Consider the following 27,242-nt stretch of genomic DNA (forward strand, 5'->3'; position numbering starts at 1 on the left):
AATCTTGTTCTAAAAGTCAAGAATCTGGATTTTAGCCTGGTTCTGTGGTTAGCTGTGTGGCTTTTTTTTTTTGAGACAGAGTTTCGCTCTTGTCTCCCAGGCTGGAGTGCAATGGCGCGATCTCTGCTCACTGCAACCTCCGCCTCCTGGGTTCAGGCAATTCTCCTACCTCAGCCTCCTGAGTAGCTGGGATTACAGGCACGTGCCACCATGCCCAGCTAATTTTTTGTATTTTTAGTAGAGATGGGGTTTCACCATGTTGTCCAGGATGGTGTCAATCTCTTGACCTCGTGATCCACCCACCTCGGCCTCCCAAAGTGCTGGAATTACAGGCTTGAGCCACTGTGCCTGGACAGCTGTGTGGCTTTGAACAACTTGCTGTCCTCCAGAGGAGGACACTTTACTCCTCTGCAAAAGGATCCCACGTCTGAGTGTGAGAAAGGGCTGGAGTGGTAATGACTGGATTCAGCAGAATCGCTGTATACAGGGATTGCACTGAACAAACCCAGGGGCCACCATGTGCATAGGCTAAATGTGAATGGGGCCACCTTGAACTGTGCTGCGTGGTGACCTGTCTCTCAGATGCCTTCTGCCTCTAATGATTTCGCAGTTCACTGATGGCTTTCTTTCATCCAGATCGTGATTCTTTGTATAAAGGATGGAACCACATTTGCCTCCCCAATATTTTCTAGCCTATCTAGTTTTGAGTACACCTTAATTGCACCCAGAACTATCTGTAAGAAACAACCTCCAAACTCCTCTAGTATCTCCACTTGCTTTCAACACTTCCCCAGAGAACTCTCCCTCCTGTGGCGATGTTCCTGCATAGGTAGGCAAATTTGAAATTCTGTCTTCACAGTTGTATAATTTCAAGACAAGCCCAAAGTACAGTAGCAGAGGAATGGGGAAGAAATCCACAAGGAACCCATCCATGTAAGCAGCCGTAAGCAAGAGAAAAGTGGATGATTCTGATAATGCTGCAGGTTCCACGGACTCAAAAAATCAGAATGAATAAAAGTATATATTTTAATCAAATTAAGTTTTTCCTATTATAAAAGTCTCATGCTCATCATAAAAAATGTAAGAAATAAAAATTTTGGCCGGGTGCAGTGGTTCACGCCTGTAATCCCAGCACTTTGGGAGGCTGAGGCGGGCAAATCACGAGGTCAAGATCGAGACCATCCTGGTCAACATGGTGAAACCCTGTCTCTACTAAAAAAATACAAAAATTAGCTGGGCGTTGTGGTGCGTGCCCGTAATCCCAGCTACTTGAGACGCTGAGGCAGGAGAATTGCTTGAACCCAGGAGGCGGAGTTTGCAGTGAGCCAAGATTGTGACACTGCACTCCAGCCTGGCACCTGGCGACAGAGTGAGACTCTGTCTCAAAAAAAAAAAAAAAAAAAAAAAAAGAAATTGCCAAACTGTTTGACAGAGTGACTGTGCCATTTTACATTTCTACCAAGGGTGACTGAGTGATTGATTCAGTTTCTCCATATCCTCGCCAGCATTTAGTGTTCTTACTGTTTTTTGTTTTGGTCATTTTGCTTGGTGTATAGAAATAGCTCATTGTGGTTTAATTTGGGGAGGCTTTTAAATTACAGATTCAATTTTTGAATCATTATGGAGCTGATGAGGTGATTTACTTCATTTTGGTTGAGTTTTGGCAGTATGTGGCTTTGAGGAATTGGTTCATTTCTCCTAAGTTGTGGTTTTTGGTATTCTCTTAATGTTTTAATGGCTACAGAATCTGCAGCAATATCCCAGAATGTGATATTAATGTACCCTATATGTAGGGTGTTATAGTTTTGATATTGTTGATTTGTGTCTTTCTACTTTTATCAGTTTTTCTAAGGGTTTATCCAATGTACTATTTTGAAGAACCAGCTTCTTGTTTCATTGATTTTTCTCTATTGTTTTTCTTTTCTTAATTTAATTTCTGGTATAATTTTTATTATTTCCTTCCTTATGCTTGCTTTAGATTTATTTTGATATTTTTCATTTCCTGAGACATGGGAACTTACTGAGGTCTGTCATTTTTCCTATGTAAGCATTTGGTGTTAGCTAAATCTCTAGCAACATCCCAATATTTTGTTATGTTTTATTTTTGTTCGCTTGTATGCATTTTTATTTGTTTTGAAGCTTTCTACTTGGCCAATGGATTATATAGGAGTGTATTGTTTAATTTTTCCTGTTTAGTTTTTATTGTTTTTGTCATATTGATTTCTAGTTTGAATCTAGAACTAGAGAGCACACTATCTGATTTCAATTTTTAAAAATTTGTTGACATATATTTTGTGGTCTAGGATATAGTCTATCTTAGAATATGTTCCATGGGCACTGGGGGAAAATAGCGTATTATTTTATTGTTGTTTGCTGTGTTCTATATATGTCGATTAGAACCTGTTGGTTGGTGATATATGATTCCAGTCTTCTATATCTTTGCCAGTTTCTACCTCATAGTTCTATTAGTAGTTGGGGGAGAAGTATTAAATTCTCCAACTCTAATTGTGGATTTGTCTAGTTCTCCTTTCAGCTCTATTGATTTTGGCTTCATGGATTTTGATGCTCTGTTCTTTGGTCCATAAACATTTGGGATCAGTAGGTCTTCCTGGAGAATCGATCTATTTATCATACATAATAATGATATGCCTCTCTTTGTAATAATTTCTTTTGCTATGAGTGTACTTTAACAGATATTATTATATTCGTGTTTTATTTTAGTATTCCTGGTGTATATTTTCTATCCTTTTTACCTTTGACCTACCTGTGTCTGGATTTCATGTGAGTTTCTTGTAAACATCACATAGTTGTGCCACAATGTTTTTATCTACCCTATCAATGTCTCTATTTTTGTTGATGGTATAGTAAGGCCACGTTTAGTGAAAGCAATTATTGATTTATTAGCGCTTAAATATATCTTTTTTCCCTGATTGTCCCCTCTGTTTTTCTTGTCTCACCTTCCTGAGGATCACTTGACTATTTTAAAAATATTCCTTCTCAGTTAATTTATAGCGTTTTTGACTGTATTTCTTTGTATAGTGGTGTTTCTTTAATGTTTAATTTAATTATTTTTAATTTTTATTTTTTTGATGGAGTCTCACTGTATCGCAGGCTGGAGTGCAGTGGTGCAATCTTGGCCCACTGCAACCTCTGACTCCCTGGTTCAAGCGATTCTCCTGTCTCAGCCACCCAAGTAGCTGGGATTACAGGCATGTGCCACTGCACTTAGCTAATTTTTGTATTTTTAGTAGAGACAGTGTTTCACCATGTTGGCCAGGATGATCTCGATCTCCTGACCTTGTGATTCACCAGCTTGGGCCTCCCAACGTACTGGGATTATGGGCGTGAGCCACTGTACCTGGCGTTTATAGTGTTTTTAGTGGTTGCTGTGGAAATTAAAATATACATAAGTGACTCATCATGGTCTAAGGGTATCAGAATTTCACTACTTTGAGTGAAGCATGAAAATCTTACTTCCAGTTGGGTCTCTTTACCTTCTCTACCTTTATACAGGTCAGTCCAGAGTATCAGATGGTTTCATAATTTTTGTTGCAATCATCAAATACGATTTATAAAGCTCATGAGGAAAACAATAGTCTATTGTATGTACCCAGATTTGTTCTTTCCATTGTTCTTTTTTCCATCCTGGTGATCTAAGATTTCTTCTTTTATCATTTTCTCTTGCATGAAGAACTTCTTTTGGCCAGTTCTTTAAGCCAGGGACTTTTTAAAAAGTTTTCTTTACTGTGAGAATGTTATTTCTCCTTCCTTGCAGAGGATCGTTTTGCTGGATGTAGAATTTTTGGCTGTTAACTTCTTTTCTTTCAGCACTCAAGAAATATTCTGCTACCTTTTTTTTTCAATCAGAAATCCAAGGTTTCCGATGTCAAATTCAGTTATTATAATTATATTCCCTTATAGGTACTGTGTTGTTTTTATCAGGCCTTTTTCAAGATATTTGTCTTTAGTTTGCAGAAGATTAATTATGATGTGTCATGGCATGATTTTTCATATGCATGTATTTATGCTGTTTGGGGTTTTCTCAGTTCCATGAATCTGTAAGTTTTTCTTTTTACCAAAATTTGAAAGTTTTTATTCATTATTTTTGCAAATTCTTCTTTAGTCTTACTGTGTTTTCCTTCTCTTTCTAAGACTTTGATGATATGAGTAACAAATCTTGTGTTAGCATTCCATAGGTCTCTGAGGCTCTTTTCATTTTTTTCAATCTATTTTCTGTATGTTATTCAAACTTAACAAATTTCATTCACTTATCCTTAAACCCATTGATCCTATGCTTTATCTAACCTTCTATGGTGTACCAACTTCACTATTGAGCCCACTGAGCAAATTATTTTCTGTTGTATTTTTAGGTTCTATAATGTCCCATTTGATTCTGATATGGTTTTGCTGTGTCCCCACCCAAATCTCATCTTGACTTGTATCTCCCATAATCCCCATGTGTCATGGGAGGGACCCAGTGGGAAGAAATTGAAACATGGGGGCAGGTTTTCCCTGTGCTGTGCTTGTGATAGTAAATAAGTCTCATGAGATCTGATGGTTTTATAAAGGTCAGTTCCCCTGCACACACTCTCACCTGCTGCCCATGTAAGACGTGCCTTTCTCTTCCTTGCCTTCCACCTAATTGTGGGGTTCCCTGACCAGGCATGTGGAACTGTGAGTCTCTTAAGCCTCTTTCCTTTATAAATTACCCAGTCTCAGATATTTCTTCATAGCAGTATGAAAATGAACTAATACAGATTCCTTTTCCTAACTTCTGTTTCTTTGCTGAGATTTTATATTTCCTCATTTGTTTCAAGAAAATTTGTCACTAGTAACTGAGCATTTTTATGACGGCAGCTTTAAAAACCTTATCAAATAATTCCAACATTGAATTTGAATCATTATTGTTATCAGTTGATTGTATTTTCTCATTCAAGTTTCATTTTTTTATGGTTCTTCATGTAATGAGTGATTTTCTATACCATTGTAGCCAGTTTGTCTATTATACTGGAAGACTCGGGGTCTGGTTTTAATCCTTCATTTTAGCAGAATATCACCTTATTTAGGTTGAGACATTGGTCCTGGCCTACTTTTGTGGCTAGTTTGACTTTTAGAACTTTTTTATGGTATTATTTTATTTTCTTTGCTGTCTCTGGTGCTGCTTGGGATGCCTGTTGATCTTACTAGTGTTGCCTGAGGGGATGACAAAAGGCTTCCTCAGAATGGCCTACACAGTGACTCTTGATAGCGGAGTCTCAGGCCTTGGGCATGAAGAAGCTTCCCTGGCTGAGTACTGCATTGGTGATATGTTCTCTTCTCATGAGGGTCCAAGAATGCTTCCTGGAGCAGAGGCACTTCTTGTGGTCAGATTCCTCCTTCTGGTTCCCCACAGTCCTCCAGTGTCTGTAGGTGGTGAAGGACAGTCTCATGTCTATGAAGTAATGACGCTTCTGAGCTGGGCTGTTTATTATGAAGGGTCCCTTCTTCCAGTGCCTCCTCTCTGTTCCAATATCTCTCAAGAGGGAAGGGGAGTCTCTAGCCCAAGGGGAAAGTAGGTTCTTTCCTCCGCCATTTACTAGCAGATCACTTGATCCATCCCCCCACAGTCACTGGTGTGGCATGTAGGACTTCAGTTCAATCCCAGCGAAGAATCAGTCTACCTGGGCTGCCGCCTGTGGCTCGACTGGGAGTTGAGAAATTCAGGTCTAAGTTGCCTTCTGTTGGGTTAGGGGACATAAGACACCCTGCTACTGCATTTTACCTTCAGTGCTAGGATCCTAAATCAGTTTGCCTTCCTCTTACCACCTTTCAGAGTTTTTCTTTGGTTGCCTCTTACATTAATTTCAGAGTTTACAGTTGTATTTAATGGGAAGGAACAGAAAGTTATGAATATGTCATTTGTCCAGACCAGAAATCCTAGAGCATATACAGATATTTAAATGGCATCATCATATTTCATTATATGGCTTTGGAATGGGTTTATAGTCTAAATATGGATAAATGTTTTTTTTCCCAATATTTTTCTACTAAAAAAATCTCTCTTTCTAAAGAAGTTTTTTCTAAATTTTGGATTCTGTGACATAGAGTGTATGACCAGAACAGAAACAGCATTGAAATAGTGAAACATGCTTAAAGTATCTTTAAAAGTGCATTTTGATAGTGTGATGACTTCCTACAGCTGTGTCACAAACCACTAGACACTTTGTGGCATAAAACTGCAGTGATTATGTGTCGTAATCTCTTATGTTGCTGGGCTCAGCTGGGTGGTTTTCACTCAGGGTCTCTCGTGGAGTTGTCGTCAAACCATAGCTGAGGCTTCCTTACTCACATGCCTGATGGGCGATGCTGGTCGTGAGTTGGGTTCTGAGCCATGCTGCTGGCTGGATCACTGACGTGAGTTTTTTCTATGTAGCCTGGGATGCAGCATGGCGGCTGGGTGCCAAGAGCAAGGGTTCCAAATGATTCCAAGCTGATGCTGTATCGTCTTTTATGATCGAGTTCTGAATGTCACGCAGCATTGCTTCTGCCATTTTCTATTTTTGAGAAGGGAATCCTTAAGACCAGGTCATGTTCCAGGGGAGGAGAACTAGACTTGATGGGTAGAAATGTCAACAAATTTGAACATATGTCTTAAGACCACTACATATAAAAAGGAAAAGAGGAATGAGTGTCTGGCCGGATATGAAAAACCCATGTCAGCTGGAGATACTGTAAGTTGTCAGTGGCCCACCCTGTATGTGAGCTAAGAAGAGGAATGATATATCCCATCTCCTGCAGGAGAAGGCTTGGCAGGGGAGCTATGGGAGTAACTGTCTGCCATTTGCACATGACGCTCAGGAATTAGAAAATCTCTTGACATGAAAAAGTGGTTTCTTTCAACCAAATGCAGAATTCTGCATTTCTTATTATAGAAATGACTATGTTTCTCCAGAAATTTGAGGGTATGAGAAAGGAAATATATGGCTAGGGTTTATTTTTCTGCACACCAATGCTTTCATAAGCTACAAAACCGTATTATATTTCTTAAAGAAATCAATGACAGGGTATTGAATGTAACACTCTGAACAGAACATTTCCAGTGGTATTGTTCATTATAATGTATAATATAGCATTATAAGAGTACAACAGGGACATTGTGAGATTGAGACTAAGATGACCTAAGTGTTAGAATATTTTATCCCTTCAATGACTCATGAGAATGTTTTCAGCAGCAGGAAGGAGGCATGATCATGTGCTAACAGCTTTTCCCATACATAAAAACTCAGGCCGGGTGCGGTGGCTCACTCCTCTAATCCTAGCATTTTGTGAGGCTGAGGTGGGTGGAACACCTGAGGTCAGGAGTTTGAGATCAGCCTGGCCAACATGGTGAAACCCAGTCTCTACTAAAAATACAAAACATTAGCTGGGTGAGGTTGCAGGTGCCTGTAATCCCAGCTACTCAGGAGGCTGAGGCAGGAGAATGGCTTGAACCTGGGAGGTGGAGGTTGCAGTGAGTTGAGATTGGGCCGTTACACTCCAGCCTGGGCGACAAAGTGAAACTCCATCTCAAAACAAACAAACAAACAACAACAACAAGAACCCTGTATGTTTTATGTCCCACTCATGTGATCACTGTCGTTTTTGATTGATAATACACATATTTTTATTTTGTTGTTGTTTTAGTTCCGGCGTCTTCTGTCTTTTAGGAAGACTCTAGACACAGGTTTAATAATTAAACTAGACTTGGATGTAGACACAGTAACATGATTCTAGTAGCCACTGTTCTTTAACTTTTGACCACTGCCCTGGTTTTTTCATCTCCACTAATGCTACATGAAATTTCAGTTAGGTCCCTTCAGCTTTTTAGGTCATTATTGAGTAATAAAATGCCCCCCAGTTATTTTCAGGTTTTAACAAAGGATATTATAAATCGTGTATTTTTCTAGGCGTTTTAAAGTAATCCAGTTTAGAGTTGTATCAAAAACCTAAGCTATCATTCTCTTAAAATGTCTTCAGTCTCCCAGCTCAGCCTTTTTGTGTTTGGGAAACCCGCAGTGGGGAGGGGGCAGTGGACGATGGTGGCCTCCTTCCCTTCACTTCACTCCATCACTCTCTGACTGTACTTTGGGTCCCTGCAGAGTTGGAAAACATGAGGGAGGAGAGGAAAGGTGCACCTGACTGATGCCCTTGGCTTTACCATTAGACCTTCCAGATGTGTGTTAATTATCTTCCTTTTGGGGGACTCTTGAGGGTTCTTTGGGCATCTGCTCCCTGTCATCAGGAATCTCTCGCCTGAACTTCCCTTGAAGTGGGCCATGCCTCTTCCCCTTGCACCTTTTAGCTCTTTGCTCATCTCCTGTCCTGAAATGAACCCTCTGTTGAGGTCATCTTGTCCCTGATGGAAGAGTCCCTTTAGCATGTTGGCATCTGGCACATAGAGACCTCACTAGACTTTGCCCTGCTCACTGTAGAGTTCCTTCTCTGCCTGACAGCCAGTTGTGAGAGTGCAGGCCCCATTCTACAGCTCAGTCACAAGCAACTCAGATGCCTGGTGTTCTCTGACGCTCCAACTTCAGAACTACACAGAAGATCCCCAGATGGCTTTCTTCTAGCCCCCTCTCTTGCCCTGAGGCCCCCATTGTTGGGGTCACTAATTGTGGGGATCTGTCCTGCAGGTCTTGACTTAGCAATGGATGTGTAAAGTACACTGGTACACAGATGTCATGCTTCACTAGTGTGGCAAAGGGTCTGTGGCTGCTTATAGACCCTTTGGAGAGTGCTGTAAAGATACAGCAGCTGCCTGCCTTCTTTAGCTAGTGAGACTTGCATTTATTTTGTAAAGTTGAATTGACAAAGGCTTGAGTCAATGCTACTAGGGGTTGAAGATTAAAGCACAGGTTCTGATGCTTAAAGGAAACACTATTAGTGGGTAATATCTTTGGTTGACTTCTTTTTGAGACAGCTATCTGGCTTAAAGGTTAGTTTTAAGCCTACAGGAATAAACAAGTTAGGTAAACTTCTTAACATACTTAAGCAATTTGCTCTACTTATTAACTAAATGTAAAGGGGATTTAGGCTGCTTTCAGCTAAGAACTATAGGAAAAAACTTTTAGGCTTTCTAAAAGGGTTTGAGATGATATTCTATAACTCTCTAATATTTTTTCCTTAATATTTTTGACAGCACCCTGAGTGAATTCCTACAGCCCCTGGGGAGGGGAGATAGGGCATACTAGCAAGTCTCTCTGGAGAAATCCTCCGTGCCCTCCTGATCCATTCCTGTATAAGCAGCCTGTTACGGGACCAGTGCTGCAGTTTGGCATCTGTTAGCACGTCCTGAGCATGGTCTAGGACCTTAATCTAGGGTGTCTATGTCCTTGACACGCTTCATACCTGTGTTGGCCTTCGTGACCTCTGCAGAATCTCTGAGCAAAAGGGTAGCATCTATTTAAGCAAAATAGTTACTTAACACTTAATTTTACTGGCAGTATTAACTAGGAAACTGGAGAAAGACTAAAGGTCAGGATGTTAATGCAACCTTACTACCTCTGTCAGGCCTCAGACATACCATTTTATGTGATGATCCTTCTGCTTGTTTGTTTGTTTTTGAGATGGAATCTCGCTCTGTCACCCAGGCTGGAGTGCAGTGGCATGATCTCAGCTCACGGCAACCACTGTCTCCTGGGTTCAAGTGATTCTCATGCCTCAGTCTCCTGAGTAGTTAGGATTACAGTCTCCTGCCACCATGCCTGGCTAATTTTTGTATTTTTAGTAGAGACAGGGTTTCACCATATCGGGCAGGCTGATCTCAAACTCCTGACCTCAAGAGATCCAACCACCTCGGCCTCTCAAAGTGTTGGGATTACAGGCATGAGACACCATGCTCAGCCTATGCAGTGATCTTCAATACCCAAGGCAGTGTGAGCTCATTGCAGAACGCGTCTGCCTCCTGGCACCTAGCACTGCAGATGACCAAGAACTGACGGTTCTGTAGCTTTCATTTGTAGCTGGGACACAGGTAAGGTCTCTGCCACCCACGTCAGAGCTGAATCACAACGGCAGTTTTCATAATTATAGGAAATTCTATATTTATAATTATAAATAGAACATATGGAGAAAAGCTCATCGTCACTGGTCATTAGAGAGATGCAAATCAAAACCACATTGAGATACCACCTCATACCAGTTAGAATGGCGATCATTAAAAAATCAGGAGACAACAGATGCTGGAGAGGATGTGGAGCAATAGGAACACTTTTACACTATTGGTGGGAGTGTAAATTAGTTCCACCATTGTGGAAGACAGTGTGGCGATTCCTCAAGGACCTAGAAATAGAAATTCCATTTGACCCAGCAATCCCATTACGGGTATATACCCAAAGGATTATAAATCATTCTATTATAAAGACACATGCACATGTATGTTTATTGTGGTACTGTTCACAATAGCAAAGACTTGGAACCAACCCAAGTGCCCATCAATGATAAAGAATCATTGGATAAAGAAAATGTGGCACATATACACCATAAAATACTATGCAGCCATAAAAAAGGATGAGTTCATGTCCTTTGCAGGGACTTGGATGAAACTGGAAACCATCATTCTCAGCAAACTGACACAAGAACAGAAAACCAAACACTGCATGTTCTCACTCATAAGTGGGTATTGAACAATGAGAACACACAGACACAGGGAGGGGAACATCATACACTGGAGATTGGGGGGTGGGGGCCTAGGGGAGGAATAGCAGGGTGTAGGGGGATTAGGGAGGGATAGCATTAGGAGAAATACCTAATGTAGATGACAGGGCGATGGATGCAGCAAACCACCACCATGGCATGTGTATACCTATGTAACAGTCCAGCACGATCTGTCCATGTACCCCAGAACTTAAAGTATAAGAAATAAATTAAAAAAAAAAACAACCATGGACATAGAGTGTAGAATAATAGAAAATGGAGACTGGGAAGGGTGAGAAGGAGGGCAGATAATGAGGGATTACTTGATGGATACGATGTATGTTATTTGAGTGATGATACCTAAAATCCCTGGCCTTGATATGCAATCTGTGCCTGGAACAAAATCACACTTGTACCCCATCAATCTGTACAAAAAAAGATTTAATAAAAAGTAAAAAAAAAAAACCCCACAAATATTAAATTACTTTTACAAGTATGTATCAAGGACTCTGTCTTCCAACCAAATGAATTCTAACTGGGGAAAACTTACAATGACTTCCCATGGGAATAACTGGAGTTTCAAATAACTCCTGGCAGCTCTCCACTAGGATATTATTTTGTAAATGCTTTTAATAAGGAGACTTTCAGAGGCTGCAACCTAGAAACTCAGCCTAGGTTTGGCAACAGGCAGGCACTTTTAATCAAGTGATAAAATGCACTCTAATTTAAAAGGAGAAGTACTGGCAGGCAGCTGGCAGGGACTCTGTGCCCTGGCCAGGCTCTGGAAGGCCCTGCTGAGGACCTTTAGCAGGTTACAGCCAAGAAACAAGAAATGGGCCAGTGGTTGCTAGGAAAGTACTTGTGTAAACAGAATCCTGGTCCTACCCGCCTCTTCGTGACATCTTTTCAGCAGATGCAGTTTCAAATGGAGTGATTGATTCTACCTTTCCTTCCCCCCTGCTCAGGCAGCGCCAGCCAACTAGTTTAGACACTTCTATTAGATTAGGAGCCAGGAAATGAGAAAAATCCTGTCTCACAAGAGAGCTCTTCTCAGGTCACATGGCTGCCTGGCACAGATTCAGAGAAATAAACAGGAATGTTTTGTTTGTGGGGGGACCCAGTGAATGACCACTTCTGTAACTTGGCTATTCCTTCTGCCACCTCATGCTTCCTGTCCCCCTCTGCAACCCTTCTGTTTCTGCACAGCCATTCTGTGCAGTCTCCGAACACTGCAATGTTAGAATCAGTCATAGGGACTGGGCACGGTGGCTCATGCCTGTAATCTCAGCACTTTGGGAGGCCAAGGCGGGCAGATCACCTGAGGTCAGGAGTTCGAGACCACGCTGGCCAACACGGTGAAACCCCATCTCAACCAAAAATACAAAAATTAGGTGGGTGTCATGGTGTGTGCCTGTAATCCCAGCTACTTGGGCAACTGAAACAGGAGAATTGCTTGAACCTAGGAGGCAGACTGAGGCGAGATAGCGCCACTGTACTCCAGGTTTAGTGACAGAGCCAGACTCCATCTCAAAAAAAAAAAAAACATCATTCATTGGACCGTTAAAGCAAAGAATCTTAGAATCACAGAATGCAGCATGCTTGATGTTGTGGAACTGAATTGAGCAGAAAGGAGGTATGCTGTTCATTAGCTGGGTGAGTAGGAAACTTGCCTAGCCTCTCAAAGTCCTGGTTTCCTCATCTGTAAGATGGGAACAGTGACCAGAATGATTGAGCTGCAGAACACAGGCACAGCATCATATACCATCATGCTTAGAACACGGTAGGAATTCAGGAACCCCAAGCCCCTTCATTTTTTATTTTTATTCATTTTATTTATTTATTTTTTAGAGACAGGGTCTTTCTATGTTGCCCAGGCTGGAGTGCAGTGGCATGATCATAATTCACTGCAGCCTCCAACCCCTGGGCTCAAGTGATCCTCCTGCTTCAGCTTCCTGAGTAGCTGGGATACAGGTGTACACCACCAAGCCTAGCTAATTTTTCAAAAAATTTTTGTAGTGACAAGGTCTTGCTATGTTGCCCAGGCTAGTCTTGAACTCTGGGCCTCAAGTGATCTTCCCACCTTAGCCCCCTAAAACACTGGGATTACAGGCATGAGCCACTATACCAGGTCCCACATCGCTTTAAGCTATGTTTTCACAAACTTGAAGTCCTCGAATAGTAAAGTTTAAAAATCTAGGCACTTGCTAGTTCAATCTCCTATGCCGTTTATGAATGTCCTCTAAACACTTTACAGGCTGCCTGTGTTCCTTTTAAATATAGCATGTAAATCTCAACTTGTCTGGCCCGTGCACAATAAGGCAGGTCTCTATACAACAAAGCATGAGAATAAAAAAACCTTTGTTGAGCTCGTCAGAACCAATGAGTCTAAGCCCATTGGTTTTAAGTCTAAGTTCCTTGCTTGACATTCATGCACTTGTTTTTAGAACTAAAGTATAGAAGTTTGCATTTATATCAACTGCATTCCATCTCATCAGGCTTGGCCCATGAGCTCAGCTTGGAGGGACACTGTTTCCTACTCCTCATTACCCTTCCACATCCAGGGGAGGGGAGAGAATCTCAGGGAATTGCATTCCAAGCCATTGACTGACCACATTTGCTGAAGACCGTTGAAAGTTCTTTTTTGTGGCCCATCTCTTGTTTCTTGGCAGCAACCTGTTAGAGGTGCCCAGCAGGGCCTTCCAGAGCCCAGCAGGGTACAACACCCCTGCCAGCTGTCTGCCAATTCGTCTCCTTTTGCAATAGAATACATTTTACAACGTAAGTATCTGCCTGAGTTTGTAGGTTGCAGTCTCTGAAAGTCTCCTTATTACACCACGTAAGATGTGCCTGCTTCCCCTTCCCCTTCCGCCATGATTCTGAGTTTCCTGAGGCCTCCCCAGCCATGCAGAACTGTGAGCCAATTAATCCTCTTTCCTTTATAAATTTCCTAGTCTCAGGCAGTCCTTTATAGCAATGTGAAGATGGACAAATGCGGCTAGATTCTAACTTTCTACCTTTCCCTTGTCACACAGACATGTGACACTGATCTATCAAATGAAGTGAAAAAGGAAAACTTGAAAACTTGATGATGTTTCCTTCTCTGTTGTACAAGAAAGACATTTGTAAAAGGGGCCTGTTGAAGAAAATTCAGTGTTGCTTTTGATACTTTCTTCCAATTCAAGATTCCTGCATGTGATGCTGGTGCCTGAAGCTGCCGCAACTGTCTTGTGACAGTGAGGAAGAGCCAAGGGAAAGCAGAGAAGTTCTGAGTGTTCATGACACGGAGGCAGGAGCATCACTTGTGCCCACGAGTGAAGTCTGCAATGAGTTATGATCGTACCACTGCCCTGTAGCCTGGGCTATGAAGCAAGGCCAAGAAAGGAAGGAAGGAGAAAGAGAGAGAGAGAATGAGAAGGATTAGAAAGAGAGAGGGAGGGAGGGTAGGAGGGAGGAAGAAAGGAAGTGAGGGAGGGAGGGAGAGAAGAAAGAGAGGGAAGGAAGGATGGAAAGAAGGAAGGGAAGGGAAAAAAAGAAGGAGGGAGAGGAGAGAGAGGGGAAGGAAGGAAGGAGAGATGAAGGAGGGAGGGAGGGAAGGAGGGAGGAAGGAAGGAGGGAAGGAAGGAGAGAAAAAGAAGAGAGAGAGAAAGGAGGAAAGAAAAGAAAGAAAACATAGTTGATGATGAGACTGTCCTGGCGTGTCCAGGAGACATAGCACGTTCTATCTAGAACGAGTGTATTTTGCATCCCACGTGTGGCTGTCTGGCTCACCCACAGTGATGTGTGAATTCCCTCGCGAGTGGCTGCTCATGGAGAATTCACATGCCTCCTGCCCCACTGCCCTGCTGAAGCAGTAGTCACGGCGTAAGACTTCCGCCAGATGACAGGCCTTCCTTAAGGAGCAAGAGGCCAGTTTGCAGAGGGCTCCCATGGGTGTTTTAGTCCCTGTTCAAGGTCACCTCTTCCATTTATCTTATTTTAAATGACAAAAATGATACATATTTATGGTGTACACTGTAATGTTTTGACATATGCATAAATACTAAATCTCTTAAATACCCACCTCCTTAAATATCTCAAAGACACATAAAGGAATTTTTAGAATCAAAAAGTCATATGGGCTGGGCGCAGTGGTTCACACCTGTAATCTCAGCACTTTGGGAGGCCAACACAGGAAGAGCACTTGAGGTTAGGGTGAGTCCAGTCTGGCCAACATGATGAACAAAAAATACAAAAATTAGCTGGGTTTGGTGGTCCCTGCCTGTAGTCCCAGCTACTCAGGAGGCTGAGGCAGGAGAATTGCTTGAACACAGGAGGTTGAGATTGCAGTGAGCCGAGACTGCACCACTGGACTTCTACCTGGATGACAGAGTGAGGCTTTGTCTCAAAAAAAAAAAAGACAGCCGGGTGCAGTGGTTCACACCAGTAATCCCAACACTTTGGGAGGCTGAGGCGAGCAGATCTCAAAGTCAGGAGATTGAGACCATCCTACCCAAAATGGTGAAACCCTGTCTTTACTAAAAATACAGAAATTACCCAGGCGTGGTGGTGCGTACCTGTAATCCCAGCTACTTGGGATGCTGAGGCAGAAGAATTACTTGAACCAGGGAGTTGGAGGTTGCAGTGAACCGAGATGGCACCACTGCCCTCCAGCCTGGGCGACAGAGACTCCGTCTCAAAAAAAAAGAAAAAGAATAAGAAAAACGTTATATGCATTAAGGCAAGTGGTAATAGCTTTCCTGTTACTCAGAATCTCTAGGGGCCTGGCACAATGGCTCACACCTATAGTCCCAGTACTTTGGGATACTGATGTAGGTGGATCACTTGAGGTCAGGGGTTTGAGACCAGCCTGGCCAACGTAATGAAAAGCCATCTCTACTACAAAACAAACAAAAAATTAGCCAGGCTTGGTGGCCTGTGCCTATAGTCTTTTTAGGATCAAAATAAAATATGGGCTTAGCACAGTGGCTCACGCATGTAATCCCAGCACTTTGGGAGGCCAAGGCAGGCAGATCACTTGAGATAAGGAGTTTGAGACCACCCTATCCAACATGGCGAATCCCGTTGCTACAATAAACACAAAAATTAGCTGGGTGTGGTTGTACATGCCTGTAATCCCAGCTACTCAGGAGGCTAAGGCAGGAGGATTGCTTGAGCTCAGAAATTGGAGGCTACAGTGAGCTATGATCATATCACTGCACTCCAGCCTGAATGGGAGAGCAGGTTCCTGTTTCCAAAAAGAAAAAAAAAAAAAAAAACAGTATCTTATGCTTGTGACATTGTCCTCTGTATGCCTCTGTTTCACCGTGATTTGAAAGTATTCATTAGTCCTCTTTGTCCTAGTGCGGTTTAATAGTATGGATTTTTCCATTTACCAGAGTGCAGAAAAGGGATTTATTTAATTTCCTTCTCTCAGATAAAAAATGCCTCTCTCCACGAATCAAGCGCATTCTTGCTACTTGAAAACAGTTTCAGGCGCAACCCCTCCGCCAGGGATTCCCAAGTTAATAAGTTTTGTGGCAGGCGTAATCATCCGCCTTTGCCAGGAAAGTGCTGAGTAATCCTTTGGAGGAAGCAGCTGCTGACTTCGGAAACGGTCCCCTTCTGTGGGGTCAGGCGGAGAGAGGTGCCTGCATCAGGCTGCCTGCCGCTGTCTGGCAGAAGTTGAAATTCTTAGTAAATGACATCTTGATGTGCTGGAAAGCAGGCTAGCTGTTGAGAACACAGGGAGAAACAGTGGGGAATTCAGGAGGGTGTTAGGAGACAAGTCTTTAGGGCCAAGAGAGGTGGCTCATGTCATCCGTAATCCTAGCACTGTGGGAGGCCAAGGCAGGTGGATCACCTGAGGTCAAGAGTTTGAGACCAGCCTGGCCAACATAGTGAAACCTCCTCTCTACTAAAAATACAAAAAAAAAAAAAAAAATTAGCTGGATGTGGTGGCAGGTACCTGTAATCCCAGCTACTCAGGAGGCTGAGGCAGGAGAATGGCTTGAACCCAGGAGACGGAGGTTGCAGTGAACTGAGATCACGCCATTGCACTCCAGCCTGGGCAACAGAGAACTTTGTCTCAAAAAAAAAAAAAGAAGAAGACGGCCTTCTGGTGGCAGAAGGGAGTACAATGTCGAGAAGGAAACAATGAAAGACAACCAAGGCTGGGTTCCAGCCCCGAGGTTCAGCTGTGATGCCCCGAGGTTCTTGATGCAGTGTATTCTGTGGCACCTGATGAGGGTGGCGTAAGATGGTGAAACGCGGGACCAGAGGTGTGAGCCAGGTCAGATTTAGGAGATCAAGGAGCTGTGAGCCAGGTCAGATTTAGATCATCAGGGAACAGCAAAAGATGGTGCAGGAGGGTGAATATTTAATATTTTTATGTGTTTTTTTTCTGTTGCCCAGGCTGGTGCACAGTGGTACAAGTGCTACTCGAGAGGCTGAGGGTGGAGGATGGCTTGAGCCCAGGAGTTGCAGCTGCATAGTTCACGGCTAGCTCACTACTAGCTGGTAATACAGGCATGCACCACCACACCCAGCTAGTATTTTTTTTTTTTTGTAGAGCTGGGGATCTTACTATGCTGTCCCAGCTGGTCTCAAACTCCTGGCTTCAAGCAATCCTCCTGCCTTGGCCTCCCAGAGTTGAGATTACAGATGTGAGCTACTGGGTCCAGCCAAATATTTAATGAAAAAACCTGAGTTTGAATATACATTGGTAAGGCAGGAATGGGTGGACAGAAAAGGGCCCAGTTAGAGGCAGGAATAGAATCCAGTGGGACTTACAGAGGCCTAAATCGAAGTGTGAATGCAGGCACAGGATGACACTCTATAGGCAATCAGGTTGACAGGAGTAGGTTGTGGAAAGACAGGTTGACCCAGGAATGCGTGCTCAGCTCAGAACCCAGGCAGGGCTCCTCAGCACGTGCTGGGTTGGTCATATCTTCTCTTTACACCCGAGCCAGCCTGCAGAAACGTGAGCTCTTTCTTTTTTTCTTTTTAGGCTAAGTCTCCCTCTGTCTCCCAGACTGGAACGCAGTGGTGCATTCTCAGCTCACTGCAACTTCTGCCTCCCGGGTTCCAGGATTCTCCTGCTTCAGCTGCTAGTTGATTTCTCTGTTTCTGGTTCCTCTAAGTGTTCCTCTTCCTCTGGTGTTGTGTCCCTGGCCTTTGCCACCTAACAAGGCACCCCAAACATGAATGCCTTAAAACAATTATACTTCTGTGTATTGGGTGCAGGTTTACTTTGCTGATTTTCCTGGGCTCTTTCATCGGGCTATAATTTTGTTTCTTTTTTAAAATTGTGCTAAAATACACACAACATAAAATTTACCATGTCATAGGGTTTGGCTGTGTGTCTCCTCCAAGTCTCATGGGGAACTGTGATCCCCAGTGCTGGAGGTTTGGTCTGGCGGGTCATGGGGGCGGATCCCTTGTGAATGGCTTGGTGCCCCGCCCCCCATGGTGATGAGGGAGTTCTCATTCTGTTAGTTCACACAAGAGCTGGTTGTTGCAAGGAGCTGGGACCTCCTTCTCTCTCCCTCTCTGATCTCCTGCCTTCTCTCTCTCCATGTGATGTGCCTGGCTGTTCTCTTTTGGCCTTCTACCGTTAGTAAGTTTCCCGAGGCCTCGCCAGAAGCCTAGCAGGTGCTGCTGTCATGCATGTACAGCTTGCAGAACCATGAGCCAAATAAACCTCTCTCTCTCTCTTTTTTTTTTTGAGATGGAGACTCAGTCTGTCACCCAGTCTGGAATGCAGTGGTGCGATCTTCGCTCACTGCAACCTCCACCTCCTGGATTCAAGTGACTCTCCTGCCTCAGCCTCCCGAGTAGCTGGGATTACAGGGGCATGCCACCACAACTGGCTAATTTTTATATTTTTGGTACAGACGGGGTTTCACTATGTTGGTCAGGCTGGTCTTGAACTTCTGACCTCGTGATTCTCCTGCCTTGGCCTCCCAAAGTGCTGGGATTACAGGCATGAACCACCATGCCCGGCCGATTCTATTTTTAATGTTTCAAGGAACCACCACACTGTTTCCCACAAAGTCTCTACCAGATTACATACCTACCAATAGTTCACAAGAGTTTCAATATCTCACATGGTTATAATTTATGGGGGGTATCAAGGGCATAAGAAGGTCCAAGCTGGCCTCACTCAAAGGTCCAATAGTTAGTGCTGGCTGTTCCGGCCTGGCATAATAACCACAAGGTGTTAATTAATTCATGCTTGAAGGACATAATTAATCAGTAGATACTTATGCTCATGCATGTACGCTCACTTTTAAGAACTATTTCCAATTAAATCCCCAACCCCTCATCTCTGAGTTTAACCATCAACCTAGGTAAATGTACCCTTACTAAACCCGAAAAACAAGAGACTAAAATGCAACCCAGTCAGAGCCCAGAAATCATATTTTAATCAGGAATGCCCCAACAGCCACCCCTCAATTGATGTAATTTTCCTAAAAATTGTAAGACCCTCCTACTAAATTAAGCTCCATTCCTCAATGGTGCTTGTGTCACTCCTGGTATTCCAAGCAGATGCCAAGTCTGGATTTGAGGTGCAAGAGATTTATTAGAGAAATCTCCTGCAAGGGAAAATGGGAAGGGGGCCAGTAGAGTCCAGGAGAGTCATCAGACCTCAGTGCAAGGCTAGCATCAGTGGAGAAGGGAAAGACGGGAACAGCAGGGAGGACAGGACTTCACATGACGTTCTGCAAAGTGTCTGCAACACTGATGGGGAGCCCATGACAGGAGTGGTGCATTTCCCAGGAGTGGGCTTGCCTGGGAATCCCGCCACGCTCAATCACTGTCTGGGAGCAGTGGGGAAAGCTTGGCCTTCTGACTCAGTCTAGAATCAGTCGGGAAAGCTTGGCCTTCCTCACCATGGAAACATGGTGACTGGGAGATTTCTGAGTGCAGCAGCTGGGGCACTGGTCAACTCATTCCCCGTGCTCCAACATCTGAGGAAGAAAAGCAGGAAAAGGACTGGAATAAAGAACTGCTCCTGCTTTGTAACCTCATCCCACTCACAAGAAGGCACAGAGTAGCTTCTCTTTCCATGTAAGTTATCACTGTGTGCTGCAGTAGGACCCGCCAGGCATTCTTCTTCCCTGGATATCTGCTGCCCTCTCCAGCACCACTCAAGGTCTCTATTCAAATGCCATCCTCTGCATACGTCCTTCCCTGATGACCCATTTAAAATTGGAGACACCTCTTCCCCAGCCACACTTCTTGCCCTGTTTCCCTTGTTTCTTTCTATGCTGGATGTTGTATTCTATGTATTAGGATTCACGTTCGGCTCCTTCACTAGAATATCAGTTCAACAGCAGCAGGGGTTTGTTGGTTTTATTCAGTGTCATATCCCTAGCATTTGCAAGTGGGATGGACAAAGAATGTGCTCAATAAAACAGATTTTTATCGAAGAAAGAATAGTAGCTCATGTCTGTAGTCCTAGCACTGGGGGAGACCAAGGTGAGAGAATCGCTGGAGGCCAGAAGTTTCAGACCAGCCTGGGCAGCACAGCAAGACCCTATGTCTACACATTTTTTAAAAACTGCTAAGCGTGATGACAAATACCTGCTTGAGCCCAAGAGTTCCAGGTTGCAATGAGATTTGATCACACCAGTAGTGCACTCCAGTTTGGGTGACAGAATGAGACTTCATCACTAAAAAAGAAAAAAAAGGAAGAGAATGAAAAAAGTCTGTGATCTATTATGTACTGTTCTGGGTGGACTCTATTTATCTATCATCTATCCATCTATCCATTTACGCATCTATATATCTACCTATCATCTATTCACTCATCCATCCATTTATCCATTCATCCATCCAACTATCCATTTATCTATCTATTCATTCATCTATTCATCCATCTATCCATTCCATCCAGCCAGCCAGCCATTTGTCTGTCTGTCCATCCATTTATCCATCCATCCATCTATCCATTTATATATGATCTTATACAATTTATATATAATCGTACCCATTTATATATAATATAAATCTGATACCATTTTTTCTCTGCTTTATCGTTAACCTTTAATTTCTAACAGCCAGAACAGGCACATAATGTGCATGGGGTCACTCAATTGTGATTGATGACCTTGGATGGGAACCCAAGCCTGTCTCCAGATTGACTCTATTTCCCAGTAACATGCATGGCCTCATTACAGAGAAAATGAGAGACGGAGGGAGGAGGAGGGAAGCAACAACATACACACATCCTAAACCCTGCCAAATTCAAGTAGAGTATTAAGAGTCCCATAACTAGGAAACCATCTTGACTGTTTATTGTTCTGTTTATCCATTGAAATGTCCAACACTTTAGCAGAGCTTCAACAAAGTACTTTTTTTTTTTTCAGATGGAGTCTCACTCTGTCACCCAGGCTGGAGTACACTGGCGTAATCTTGGCTCACTGCAACCTCCGCCTCCTGGGTTCAAGTGATTCTCCGGCCTCAGCCTCCTGAGTAGCTGGGATTATAGGCATGTACCACCACACCTGGCTAATTTTTGTATTTTTTAAAATAGAGACGGGGTTTCACCATGTTGGTCAGTCTGGTCTGGAACTCCTGACCTCGTGATATACCTGCCTCATCCTCCCAAAGTGCTGGGAACAAAGTACCTTTAATGATGTGCCTACATTATAAAGACACAGGGAGAATCTTCATGAATTTGAGTGATTTCTCCTTAGGAATCACACATCACCATCATCCCCATCCGGGTGGCTTCTCTGAGCTGTAAATAGATGAAAGGACTGCAAGACTGCGACTCTGCACTTGCTAGTGCACCTGAGGGGAGAAGGAGAACACTACCCAGCAAGTCGGAGCTCTTTAGAATCCTTCTTAAAGAAATGCATGATTAATGAGGCATTTAGAACACATGCCCGAATCCACATCCTTTTCACGTGTGTTCTGCGTAGAAGCAGGGATTGTTGGTAACCAAGATAGAAGGGCCTCTGTACATAGAATTCCTCTTCTTATTCCAAAAACAGGAGATGAAAAATGCATCTTAGGGCTAAAGAGGCCTGGAAAGCAGAGGTTGCTTTGAGAGAAGTATGATGTGATTGTGAAAAGAAAATAAATCTTGGGCCCCCCAAATCACTAAGCTAAAAGGAAGTCAAGCTGGGAACTGCTTAGGGTCAACCTGCCTCCCGTTGTATTCAGTCACCTCTCTGCTCTTTGAGATAAATGCATATCTGATTGCCAACCATTTATCTCTTACCTACCTGTGACCGGAAAGCCCTCTCCACCTCAAGCAGTCCTTTGCCTCCCGTTTTCTCACCTTTCTGGACTGAACCAATGTGCTTCTTACACATATTGATTGATGTCTCTTGTCTGCCTAAAATGTACAAAGCCAAGCTGTGCCCCGACGACCTTGGGCACACGTCATCCGAACCTCCTGAGGCTGCATCACAGGTGTGTGTCCTCAATCCCTGGCAAAACAAGCTTTCTAAATTAACTGAGACCTGCCTCAGATTTGCAGGTTCACATAACCCTCCTGCAAAAGAATTTGAATGCCTCTAATTTACATTTTTGAAGTTCAACAGCACGACTAACACTTCTCGGCACTGTAAACAAGGAACTCCTAATTGAAAATAGAAAGCTGGCCGGGCGCGGTGGCTCAAGCCTGTAATCCCAGCACTTTGGGAGGCCGAGGCGGGTGGATCACGAGGTCAAGAGAACGAGACCATCCTGGTCAACATGGTGAAATCCCGTCTCTACTAAAAATACAAAAAATTAGCTGGGCATGGTGGCATGTGCCTGTAATCCCAGCTACACGGGAGGCTGAGGTAGGAGAATTGCCTGAACCCAGGAGGCGGAGGTTGCGGTGAGCCGAGATCGCACCATTGCACTCCAGCCTGGGTAACAAGAGCGAAACTCTGTCTCAAAAAAAAAAAAAAAAAAAAAAAAAAAAAAAAAAAAAAAAAAAGAAAATAGAAAGCTAACTGAGATTCTGAAGGCTTCCTTTAGTTTGCGGACAAAAGCAAATGCCCTAACCTAATGCAGCAGCACAAGCTGCAGACCAAACCTCCGGGACACCAGGTTTAAAGAAGGAAGTGACTTTATTTGGCTCGAAGCGTTGACAGACTTGCATCTTAAGAACCAAACTCCCCGACAGAGAAAATCCTAGCCCTTTTAAAGGCTTACAGTTCCAGCAGGTACATGTGAGAGGGTCGTGATTGATGGAGCAGGTGTAGGGTAGTGACCAGGTGGGGGTTTGAGCAAGACTGAGCGAGAACGAGGGAGGCGTTTCTCCATTTGATGCCTGCAATCTATAGATGGGCGTGCGATTAAGGGTGGGGGGTTTTGTCTTTAACCTCCAGGTCTGATCAGCCGCGCCAGCCGACCTTGCCACTAGCCTCGTGCCTGCTGTGTCTCAACTTTGACCTCCTCCTCCTCTGAGACGAGAGACAGGAAAGAGGGGCCTCATCCCTCAGTAACACTGACGGCACCTGAAGGCCCACTGTGTGCTGCTTTGAAATCCGCCTCATCTCCGGGTGATGAGACAAGCTCTGAAGAGACTCTGCGAGACCGGCTCTTCTGTAAGTGGACTGCGGCTTATTTATAGTCATTCCGCACGTGTGCTAACGAGCCGTGGGGCCCGGCAGACACCACTTAACTTTCTACGGCGCTTGGTTTTCTCATCTGTAAAATCACAAGGCTGGACAAGTTAAATTTCAGAACTGTTCAACGAAAACATTCTCTGCTCTCATGACACTTCGGGTTAAAATAGGACGTTCTTTTGACTTCTCAGTAATCTGACTGTCCTTCTTCCCCATTGCTTCTGAATGAGGATTTTTTTTCGTCTGCTCTAACTTAACCAAAACATGAGCACAGCTGACGATTTTGTGAAGGGGTTGCGGGACGCGCGGGAAGGAACCATGACTTTGCTCCCTCCCCATCAGGTGTTTTCCTTTCAGGCCCTTGATCTCTCTCTCACCCAGGAATGGGGAGGGGATCCCAGCGTCGCGGTGAGCTCGTTTAAGTAAATATGGGACCCAAAGAACTTTGCAGAAAAGGGTTTATTTAGGCAGAGAGAGAAAGAGAAGTAGAGAGGGACGGAGAAAAGCCAGCTCCCCCGCTGCTGTGGGAGGAGAGCCCGGAAGCGGAAAGCCGCCGCGCACGTGAGGGGCGGGAGGTCTTTTAATCTGGCGTTTACTCCCGCCCCATTCAAGTTCTCGTCCTATGAGGAGAGTTTCTTTAAACTTCCGTTGGACTGACTGATCTTCGATTCTGACACCTGATTGGCTGTTTGGCTCGGAGTCCGCCCATAGCTTTCGGCGGGCTTTTCTACTGGGTGAGGCTCACCTGGCCGGTCTACCTTCCACGGCGGGCGAAAGTTAGACAAAGACCTCTCCGCTCCCGGTTGGAGACGGGAAGGAAGGCAGGTCAGGCGCGTCGCGGGGAAGTTCTTGCCTTTGAAACCACGCCCCTGTGGGCCCGGTAAGCTACCACGTTCTGTCAGTTTGACGCCGAACAATGACTAAATAGTGACAGAGATAAGGCGACTTGCTAAATGTATGTGGGTAAATGTTCTAACCTCTCTAGTCTCAATGCTAGTGTATAGAAAACACACTTGAGAGCAATATTTTTAAAATATATATATATATTTAATTGCATTTTAGGTTTGGGGGTACATGTAAAATTGTTGCATAGGTACATGCATGGCAGTGTGCTTTCCTGCCTTCCTCCCCATCACCTGTATTTGGCATTTCTCCCCATGTTATCCCTCCCCAACTCCCCACCCCCCACTGTCCCTCCCCCAGTTCCCCCGACAGACCCCAGTGTGTGTTGCTCCCCTCCCTGTGTCCATGTGTTCTCATTGTTCAACACCCACCTATGAGTGAGAACATGAGGTGTTTGATTTTCTGTTCTTGTGTCAGTTTGCTGAGAATGATGGTTTCCAGGTTCATCCATGTCCCTACAAAGGACACAAACTCGTCATTTTTTATGACTGCATAGTTTTCCATGGTGTATACGTGACACATTTTCCTTGTCCAGTCTATCATTGATGGGCATTTGGGTTGGTTCCAGGTCTTTGCTATTGTAAACAGTGCTGCAGTGAACATTCGTGTGCATGTGTCCTTATAATAGAATGATTTATAGTCCTTTGGGTATATACCCAGTAATGGAATTGCTGGGTCAAATGGAACTTCTGGTTCTAGATCAGTGAGGAATCGCCACACTGTCTTCCACAACAGTCGAACTGATTTACGCTCCCACCAACAGTGTAAAAGTGTTCATAATTTAAGCACGCCCTGAGAATAACACTATAATCTAGGGAAATGTGTGCTCAAACTTCCAAGCTGAGGGATCTAGAAGTGGCTGACCGGAAGTTTCACTCCTTATCTATGAAGGACATCGGAATTTCCGGCCCATCCCTTGAAATTCAGGCTCTACAGGGGCTTGAGACCCTTTGTTTTGGGTTACATAGAGATTGCTAAGGGGAGGCTGCTAAGTGAAAAAACATTATAACCTGCGTACGTTTTTGAAAAAGGTAGCAAGTCTCCTGTCCAGCCTGCCACTCCTGGACTGCCCCATTTGTAAGCCCTCAATAAACCCTACTGATGCAGGATTCTTTGGGTGCCGTTTCACCAGCTGGAAACCTCTGTGGCCGGCAGCATCTCTGCCCGAGTTTCGCTCATGACTGCTGGGCTGGCTCTGTCCACTCAGCCTGGCAGGTTGTGCTGGGGTTGGCTATGCTCAGCTCTTGCTACCGGCCCAGATCCCACACCCGCTGTGAGTGAGCCAGGTGCAGAATGGTAAGGGGTGTGTGATCGAGCAAGCATGGGGCACAGCCATGGTGCACAGCCAAGTGTGCCGGCTGCTACGGCAGAGTGCAGCTGCAGGCACCAGCACAGGCACAAACTCCACACAAGGCTGTGGCTGGACCAGATGTGCCTCAAGTGACTTCTACCTTTGGTGCTGGCATCTGGTTGAGGGGTTAGTGTTGGTTCCTGAAAACGCAGAGACGCCAGCAACCACAGAGGCCTAAGTGGGTGTTACAGCATATCACAGCTCCAGCTCAGGGAGTCCCAAGGCCTGCGCCCCCAGAAGGGTTACCACTCTTCCCTCATAGTCCAGAAAATGAGAGCGTGTCACTACCTGCAGCTTGGTGGGTCAGCCAGGAACGTGTTACAGCCCTTTTCGCTCCTGCGGTTCAGCAGGCTCTGGGTTCTTGTCCTGTGACCAAGAATAAGGTTATGTGGACAGCCGGAGAGTGAGCAAGGTGGAGAAGAGTTTCATTGAGGAACATAACAGCTCTCAGCATGGGAGGGGAATCCGAAGTGAGTAGCCTCTTCCCCAAGGCAGGCAGTCCCAGTGTGTGGCCGAGTCTGGGCTATTCGTAGGCTCAAAATGGGTGAGTGCATGCTGACTGGTCTACGGGTGCGCCTGGAAAAAGCATCATTTGAATTGGCTGAAAAGGCATTGAGGAAGTTCTCACTCCAGTCCTGGGCTGTAGTAGCTCAGTTTTCAGGCTTTGAGCTGTCTTTGGCTTGAAGGTCAGATTTCACTAGGGACCTGTCCCTGTCTGCCTAGGAATGTGTCTGCCTCCTCCCGCTGACACTATGTCACCTTCACTGGCTCAGGGTCTCCTCTTTGGCTTCTGGGACGTGGTGCTGTCTCTATTGTGCTGGAGATCCAGCACAATAGTTGAAAATCTGCAGAAGAAAAGAAAGGTTGCTCAAGGATGCGTGATGAAAAAAATAATGAGGGTGAAGCTAACAAATAGCATTCTATTTCTCAAGATTTAAATATATCAAAGGTAGCAGTCCAAAATCATTGAAAGCAAACCACTTTCAATGGTGTGGTTTGGCACTGTCTCTCCGAGCTAGTTGGCCGGCGGGTATCCATGGTGGACCACACCGTCATCTATCTTCCATGTCCTTCTTCAGAATGCTGAACTCTGCCATACACGTCCTGGTGCTGGAACTGCTATTACCAACAGGCTAATTGAGTTTGCTGGCCTTGAAAAGGCATCCCTGTGGGTAATGCGATGATATAATGCTGTGTTCCTGCCCTCTGGATTTCCTGCCTGCCATTACAGAGGCCTTATTTATGAGACTGAAGACAGAAACAAAACAAAACAAAAAACAGGATGGCCTTTCGATGTGACTTAAACAAGGCTGCTGTCACACAGCCCAAGGCTTAGCTTTCCTTTGTCCCCACACGCCCCTGAGATGCCAGGACTCAAGTGAAGCAGGAAATCTCAGAAAGCAGGTGGGAGTCAGTGAGACTCTGGTGGACACAGGTCTGAGGAGGGCAGAACAAAGATGCAGGGAGGACACCTGGAAGAAGGGTGAGCAAAGAACAGATGCTGGATGAACAAGCACCACTTAGGAATGGAATGAGAACGGGGCTACCCAGGGTCAGACTAATCCAGCAGACACGGAGATGAGTCTGGAGAGAGGGAACGCAGGTCCTCCAAAGTCTAAGGAAGGAAAGCATGGCAGACTGCCCAGGGGAGGTGGTATGTCCAACACAGGACAAGCTGGAGGCGTGCAGGGAAGTCCATCCGGGCTGTGCAAGGGAAAGCTAATCAGCTGCTGGAAATTCGGCAACCCCTCTGTGCCAGGGGTGGGGCTGTGGAAAGCCAG

At 44.6% G+C, this 27,242-nt stretch overlaps 1 protein-coding gene across 10 annotated transcripts in view; it reads left to right on the forward strand.

Annotated features, from left to right (window-relative positions):
* Positions 1-27,242, forward strand: part of LOC108588901 (uncharacterized) — a 903,226-nt gene that overhangs the window by 563,816 nt on the left and 312,168 nt on the right. For all 10 annotated transcript variants that reach the window (XR_013528665.1, XR_013528668.1, XR_013528671.1 and 7 more), the window contains one exon: positions 22,968-24,087. The gene's annotated coding sequence lies outside the window, so the exon portion shown is untranslated. The remainder of the gene's footprint in view (positions 1-22,967; positions 24,088-27,242) is intronic.

Source organism: Callithrix jacchus, chromosome 2, assembly GCF_049354715.1.
Source record: "Callithrix jacchus isolate 240 chromosome 2, calJac240_pri, whole genome shotgun sequence".
Taxonomy (NCBI): Eukaryota; Metazoa; Chordata; class Mammalia; order Primates; family Cebidae; genus Callithrix; species Callithrix jacchus.